This window comes from Arvicola amphibius, chromosome 10 (genome assembly GCF_903992535.2).
Source record: "Arvicola amphibius chromosome 10, mArvAmp1.2, whole genome shotgun sequence".
Lineage (NCBI taxonomy): Eukaryota > Metazoa > Chordata > Mammalia > Rodentia > Cricetidae > Arvicola > Arvicola amphibius.
The window spans coordinates 47,717,102-47,725,749 of record NC_052056.1 but is presented as its reverse complement, the minus strand read 5'-3'; the positions used below and the strand labels follow the sequence as shown (position 1 = coordinate 47,725,749).

General features: G+C 38.9%; 1 long non-coding RNA gene across 1 annotated transcript; it reads left to right on the top strand.

The window, feature by feature from the left end:
• Positions 1-647: 647 nt before the first annotated feature.
• LOC121677349 lies at positions 648-6,412 on the top strand. The gene is made up of 2 exons (XR_006020911.1): positions 648-2,712; positions 3,245-6,412. It is a non-coding gene; the product is annotated as an uncharacterized LOC121677349 (long non-coding RNA).
• The last annotated feature ends 2,236 nt before the right edge of the window (positions 6,413-8,648 follow it).

Below are 8,648 nucleotides of genomic sequence, written 5' to 3'. Positions count from 1 at the left end.
TTAAAAGAATGCAGTTTCCGTGTAATTATTTCGGGTGTAAAGCTAGCCGGAGGTTGGGTGGCAGGACGCAGCCCCACTGCTCCAGTGCTTGACAGTACACAAGAAACTTCTGCTGAGTTTCTCAGAACTTCGTGATTTCTGTTACAAGATGGAACATTTTCAAGTATTTATGAATTGTTTATGATGGCTTTGCTGTGATCGCTTTCTTCTTATGTGTCTCCTATTTTCTTATATTCTCCTTTACTCTCTTTACACAGATTTCAACCATCGCCAAGTCCTACCAGTGTGTTTTCTAAAGATTAATTGTTGGAAGCTTTTCGTATGTAAGGATAGCTCCTGTGATATGTATTGCAACTTGTGGGCCCTGCAGAAATTACCTTTTCTTATGATTTATTTAGTGTTATGTTTGTGGCTTCTGGTTTTTGTAATATATTTAGAAAGTACCCACTTCCTCACTCTTCTTTATTTCGTATGAAGATGATAAAAGAAAATCGTATGTTTTCTTACATTTTTAAAAAATTTGTTTTAAAGTTTGCTTATATAGAATATATGTATTTATACATACAGAATATACATCTATTACTACCTATTGTATTATTTTTATATATTTTATCATTTTACTGCTATTGTAATGGGATCTTGTTTTTGTTAGATCAATTAACTTATTCCTTTAATTTGTGAAATCTATTAATTTGTGTATATTAATCTTCAAGTCATTCACTGAATTCTCTGGTGGGTTCTTAATTAATTGTCCTGGGATTTTCACATGTACAATTGTTTTATCTCTAAGTCCTAACAACTTAACCTCTTCCTGACTCATATTTAAACCTGAAAATTCCTTTTGTCTTTGTATTTAAGAAACTCGGGGGAAAAGAATTAGACAATCAAAAAAAACTGGAAAAAAAAAGAATTAGACAATCACATACTGGTAGGCATTCATGCCTCTTACTTAGATTGTCTTACATTTTAGGTGGTCTCCTAGTTTCTAATATTATCAGTTTTCTTCTATTCATTAACACCTTCTAATTTCAAAAACCCTTTGAGACAGCACACATCCTCCATCACTCCTCTGAGAGAGCACACATCCTCCATCACTCCTCTCAGATGGCACACATCTTCCATCCACTCCTCTAAGAGAGCATACATCTATCTACTCCTCGGTGATAGCACACATATATCCTCCATCCACTCCTCTAAGAGAGCATACATCTTTTATCTATTGCTCTGAGAGAACACACGTCCTCCATTCATTCCTCTGAGATGGCACACATCCTCCATCCACTCCTCTGAGATGGCACACATCCTCCATCCACTCCTCTGAGAAAGCACATATCCTCCATCACTCCTCTAAGAGAGCAGACATCTTCTATCTACTCATCGGAGATAGCACACACACATCCTTCATCTACTCCTCTGAGATAGCATACATCTTTTATCTACTGCTCTGAGATACATAGCCCAACTATTTGCTCTCTCAAAGCTGTCCACCTTATTCTTCTTCCTTTAGTTTCCTTTTCTTTTTCTATTCACTGTTGCTTTCCATCCAGCTTCTTGCCCCACCACTGGCAAATGAGCTGCACTGGAAGGGACCAAGTTCCAGAGGACACAGTGGCACCAGTGTAAGGGATAATGACTATGGTACCGCCCAAGCTTTCTTGGTGCCAGATGTGGCAATTCATGTCCAGTGTCTGAATGGTGTCCTCTGGATTCCCTCCACAGCTCAATTTGGTGCCTTGTCTTTGACTGCTGGACTGCAGTCTGGTTTGTTACTCCTCCCATGGGTGACTCTTTACATTCAATGTCTATTTTTATTAAGCCATTTTTGGTGTTGCTCTTGAGATTACCAATGTTTTCAAGTCATTCTAATTGATCATTCTTAAAACATTCAAATGTTTAAATTTTATAATGCCACATTTAAATTTTTTGGAAAACCCTTGTCTCTTTTACTAATAAAGCTTTTTTTTCCACATATAATTCAAATATTTCCACGTCTGCGGGTAAAACTTTTTCTGTGGCATGCTTGTGCTCATAAGTGATCTCGTAGACTTACATGATTGGAACTTTATAATAACTACCATGGACTTCTTTCTTTCCAGCATCTAAGTTCAACCAATCATTTTCAGATTTGTTTGAGTAACTTTGGACCGAATTTCTGAGTGATCACATGATCTACCATCACTTCTTACTTCAATTCATGTACTCACTTAACTAATTCCTGATCTAGTTAACTCAATTCCCAGAGAGGATTCCTACCCTGGGTGCTCATGCTCTCTATAGAAGTCAGGTATAAAAGGTTATAATGGAAAATTGATGATGCTCTTTCTCAGCTGAGAGTTCTTTAAAGGGTTGCTTCCCATTACTGATGGTTGAAACCCAAAATGCTTGGTCTGACCTTTAAGAATCTCGTTTGCCTAGTTCTTTTCTACCTCGCTAGTCTTTCAGTACATTGCATTAAGAAATTGTTTTGATTACTTTTTGTCTCTGCAGTATCATACTTGTATATAATATACTGTGATTAACCACCCACATCCACATCCCCCCTCTTTCATCTCCCCGAGCAAATGGCAATGGAAGGCTTTTGTAGCCAAGGAAGTCACGCTCTTCATTAATGGAGCCACTGTTGAGTGACTCATACTCCAGTGAGCAGATTCTTACACTCATGCTCATGAGAGAGGCCCTGGTTAAACCCAGTGAGTCACAAAGTGAAAGCAAGTAAGTAAAATAATGGGACGGGATAGGGACTTTGGAGGGGCAGACTGGTGGGGGTGAGAGGAGGATAGGAGAGCAGAAAGTGTGACCAAAACATAAATGTGTACACTGTTGTATACTTGTATACATATATATGATTGCAAAGAAAAGATTAGTAAAAATAATGTTATGTCATTGTTTTATGCTGTATTGCCATTGTAGGGCAAGAAAAATGAAAGAAATATTTGGCCAACCAAGATACCATCCAGACCAGAAAGCCACTTCCTCCCTAGACTGCTACTCATAGTTTTCCTCTCTCTTCCCCAGAGTTGCTGTCTGCTTCACCTTTGCTGGAGCTAAATAGACACATGCCTTTCTAGAGAGGCTTCTAAAACCCTCTATTGACCATGACACTTCTTGTTCAGCTCCAAAGGCTCCCTAGAAATCTGAAAGGTTAAATGTGTTCTTACTTTCTGATTCCTCTGTCAGTGCTGCCCAGTGTCAGATATCAACAGAAAATGTGTTGACAGAGGAATCTGCAAATTTCCATTTGCAGACTTCCAGCCCATGCAATTGAGATGAGAGCACAGTCAAGAACAGAGATGGCCAGCATATGTTTCCACTCTTAACTTTTCAAACTAATCAGACTCTTGGCTTCTACATCAACCCTTTATGATATGCACATGTACAACAAGATGTTGTTGTTGATGAAGAGTTAATGCCAATGTACTCTAAATGGTGTTAAGGTAAATAATGGTTCATTAGTAATCCCATTTTAGGCCCACATTAATCTGGATTTATCAATAGAAACCCTCTGCCATCCTGTGTCTTTCTTTATAGTTTAACAAAACTAAGACCAAGTAATGAATCACATAATTATTCATTTAATATCTGTCTTTCAGGCTAACCTGAAAGTCACTGAAGAGAAGGGTCTATGTGTCTTATTCATGACTAGCAAATGAAGCATGGGCAGTCTATATTAAATATTGTTAAACACATGAAGTGTCTCTTTTATCATAGAATTTGAAAGAGTAGTTCTGTCATTCATTGCCAATGGTTCTTCTAGGGGCAAAACATTTACTAGTTCAGTACAGTTACTCTTCATTAGGCAAAAAGGTCAGGTCCTCAAGGATTTCTCTCACGTTATTAATTCAGAGAGAGAAAGGACTTTTAGTTTTTCTGGGTTCATGAATTTAAAGTAAAATGTCTATGGATTTTTTGAGAACCTAAGATGCTTCACTGTAATTTAAGTCATTGTGAAGATGGAATAGAAGTGTGGAGGCAAATTTAAGTGTTAGACAGCATTCCTGTGACCCGTCCGAAGCGAAGGGAACAAAGAAAATTCAAGAACAAAGACAAATCCTGAAATGTAGTAGGTAAGGGGCCGCTTGTTCTTCCTGGCTACCTAGCTAACTTAGCCCCGAAATAACCACACAGAAACTGTATTCATTAAATCACTGCTTGGCCCATTAGCTCTAACGTCTTATTGGCTAACTCTTACATCGTAATTTAACCCATTTCAAGTAATCTGTGTATTGGCACATGGTTGTAGCTTGCCGGCAAGGTTCTGTGTCTGACTCTAGCTGTGGATCCATGACGTCTTGCTCTCTCTGCTTTCTTCCTCCCAGAATTCAGTTCTGTCTTCCCTGCCTACCTAAGTTCTACCCTATCAACAGGCCAAGGCAGTTTCCTTATTCATTAATGAAAGCAACACAGAGACAGAAGGACCTCCCACACCACTGAGATTTCCACATATCCATTGATCACAGCAATGACAATATCTGTCATTTACATATATACAAATATATACATATATGTGCAATATTTACATATATTTCATGCCAAAACAATATTTTTCCACACCAAATGGTAGCAGCTAAACATGAAGTTACTGGTTCAGGAAACAAATAGCAATGATGGCTTTGAGAACACGGCCAATACCTCTCTAATTTGTTCTATTCATGAAACCAGCTGCTTGGGCTTTATATTTTTATAAGAGAAAGATCCTAGGGCAGCTGAACTACTAACAATCTGCTATCTTTGAGTCTGGGTTGCAGGTTCTTATATATTTTGAAAATTCTAGCACTCAAATGGTTAATCTACCTTTAACACGTGAGTTGCACCAATACTCTTTATTCCTCTTCAGTTGCAGAGGCAATAATTACCTATAGGTTATGACTTGTAGGGGAGGTGGGAAATGGTGTTCCCAGTAGTGAATGTTTCGATTACTTTAGAGAAGAAAGGGTTGCAAGTTAAATTAAAAGGCAAAAGCTAGATCATCTAGAAGCATCTTAATATGTTTCCAAGGAATTTGAGGAAAAACATGAACTCAGGCTAGCACATGCAGGATTGAGGAGAAAGAAAAAAATCTGGGATGATCTGCAAAGGTCTCAATTATGCTCACAATAGATTGCACAGCTTTGTGAAACTGAAGTGGAAGTTCGCCAACACAAAATCTCAGGAATTAAACCTGGCATACTGTTGAGATTTTTATCAAACAACTTGACCTAGGTCAGGAATGTTGAAAGCCACTAGTGAGGGACAGTGAAATATATAGACGTCGCTGAGTGCATTTTTGAAAAAATTGCCATGATGTCCATGAAAAAGCATACAAGCAAGAATGTGGATAAGAAAATCGAGATATATTAGAAGACAAACCCTAGAAGATAAAGAGCAATTCAACTCTGTTGACTGACAAGAAAGGAAGAACTTAGCCGGAATTAGATCTTAAATCAGAAGTTTTTACTAAAAACCAAAGAGTCACACAGCGAGAAGGTATGGAAGCTCTAAAGCTAAGTAGTTTTCATAGAAGCAGAATAGGAGAATTATATAGCATTCTAATAGCAGTGTGGTTGTTCAATGCAGGCTACAGAAGAGTGGTGTAGAAATAGACTCAGCCCTATTCTAGGATGCCTGAGTTGAAGGAAATGGAAAATAAAGCAGAAGCTTTCTTTGGGGATAGGAGACATAAGATCTCTTAAATTTCTGAGACACTAATTCATGCTTCATTTCATTTTGAAGGGAAGGAATAGTAAAGGCAAAGACATGAGGATGTTTGTTCCTAGTGGTGTGATGGTCCTAAAGGGATCAAAGTCAAAGATGGCATAGAGTATGCTGGTAGGTAGATGTGCTTAGAAACAAGCTGAAGTTTCTGCCCCTTTGAATGCTTTTCAAAGGAATAAAAGGAGGTGGAAGGTCCAGTAGCATTATCATTGATACAACAACTTTCAACAATGAGTTATACTTTTGCATGTTAGTTCAACAGTGGATCTTATGTGGATAAACTCAAAGTGGTAGGGCTGGATTTCTTTTGGGTGGCCCTAGGAGTAATACCTGTTTTGACTTTTTAGTCGTGCACTATTTCTTGGTGCATATTCTCTTTCCTCTATCTTCGAAGTAAGGACACAGCCTCTCTCTGATCATTCTAAGGCATCATCTTCTGTCTCTTGCTTTCTGTCTTCTTTGGCTTTAAAGGACATTGTGATTACACAGTACCCACCTGGATAATGCAGGGGCACCTCCCCATTTGTAAAGTCAGCCAATGGTAACCAGAATTCCATCCACAGATCTTTCACCTTTGCCATGTAACCTTCTGTGTTTCTAGGTTTAGAAGATGGTGTGTTTCTAGGTTTTGAAGATTGTCAAATGAATGAAGATTGTTACCTGAAATAAACTGATGAGGTTTGCAAAATGTAAAAATAAAGATGCATACTGTTATTAATAATAACTGGTAGAGTTTATCAGAACAGTTTTCAAGTTTGGAATGGCATTTCTGGGAATGGGAACCTGATCAGAACTGCTCCAAGTTTGCTGTGATCAACAAGAAATCCCCAAGTTTATGCTTAAAATAACTTGGTGGCTAATAACAACTCAACCTCAATCAGAACTAATGTCTTTTGGATTTTGTGTCAGACCAGTTCTTAAGGTGTTACACAAACTAAGGCAGCTTTACTACTCTTAGGAATGAATAATCATTTTCCTTACTTTCACTTGAGGAAACTTAGAGAATTAGTAACTTACCAAAGATCACAGACTGGGAGACTGTGAACTGAATCCCTTGCAGCAATTGCTTTTAACATCAATTACAATTATATATCCTTATGTGCATCTTTCTGGGTTGGTGTCCATGGAGTCACTGATGAATATCATTACGAATTAGATATCAGAGGACAATTTAAAAACAATATTTGAGCTTAGGCAGGAACTAGTGAAACCCCAAGGGAGAGCAAAGTGACTTTTCATTACATAGCCTATAAGGGATGATGATGATATGACTTTTCATTACATAGCCTATAAGGGATGATGATGATATGACTTTTCATTACATAGCCTATAAGGGGTGATGATGATATGGGCTTTGTTAGTTCAGCATGATTGAAACACAGTTGCAAAGCACCAACAGGTCCAGCCTCTCTCTTTTTCCATTCTATTGAGAAAATACCTACTGATTATTGGCAGTTGGGAAGAAACTGTACAATATGCAAGGCAACGAATTAAGACTTAAAAGTGATAAAAATTTACCCTAAGACTACCTAACAATGCATGGCTTCAGTTTGTGCAGTTTCTTCCTCTCCAGGTTATCTGATCACTACCCACCTCCCACCTTTACACATGTTTTTTTTTTTTTTACTTGCTTTCAATGCTTTCCCTTTTGTTCTCCCCGCCCCATTTCTCTGTCCCTTCACTTGTTTCTCTCCACCGTCTATAGTATTATTTCCTATCTACTAATGTCATACTCGAGCCTCTATGGAGAGTCAGAATTTTGTTTTACAACACTAAGGTTTTCTTGAATTATTCGAGACAGCTCTCTCTCTCTCTCTCTCTCTCTCTCTCTCTCTCTCTCTCTCTCCTCTCTCTCCTCTCTCTCTCCTCTCTCTCTCTCTCCTCTCTCTCTCTCTCTCTCTCTCTCTCTCTCTCTCTCTCTCTCTCTCTCTTTCTCTCTCTCTCGCTGACCTCAAATCCACAGAGATCCACCTGCACCCAAGTCTTGGACTGAAGACCTGCGCATCCACACCTGTCTTAATTTAAACAGCTCTGTTTCATCTGGGTGAAGTGTATTCTCTCTCTGCTCCTCAAATCTCCCTTGCCAAATTCCCAACTGCAATTTCCTCCAGATGGCCTAATGCCCCATACATCTTTACTTCCTTTCCATTTTTCTCTCACTTCCTTAGCAAATAAAATATTGTCATTCTCTTACTCAAAAAAGAATATTTTTTTGGTTGTTATTTAAGACAGGGTTTCTCTGTGTTGCTTTGGAGCCAGTCCTGGAACTAGCACTTGTAGACCAGGCTGGCCTCGAACTCACACAGATCTGCCTACCTCCATCTTCTGAGTACTGGGATTAAAGGTGTCCACCACCACCACCCGGCAACTCAAAATTTTTAAATTGTTCCCATGAGCTCAAACAAAATCCAATATTCTTTACAAAATTTAAAAGCTCTTAGTCAGTGGTGGTGGCTCATGCCATCACTTCTGGGCAGGATTGCCAAGACTGTGAGTTCAGCCTGGGCTACAGCATAAGACTCGGTATCCAAATATCCCAACTGAGCCCAACCCAACCAGAAATCTCTGCCAAACTCAGTTCATTTTAATCTTCAGTCTTATATCCCTTATGCACTACCCTCTAGCATCACAGAAATGCTCATGGTTTTCAGAACATGTAATGACATGCCATGTATCTGTAACATCCCCTTCAACACTCTTGTTGCTACTACTTGACACCCCTCCCCCCACCCCTTGGTTTTTGGAGACCGGGTTTTTATGTATAACAGTCCTAGCTTTCCTGGAACTAGCTCTTATAGACCAGGCTAGGCTCAAACTCAGAGATCCACCTGCCTCTGTCTCCTGAGTGCTGGGATAAAAGGCGTGCACCACCACCACCCAGCTTCTTTCTCTCATTTTTGTGACAAACTCCTGACCATGCTTTAAGACTGTACAAACATTTTTACTGTGAAGCTTTC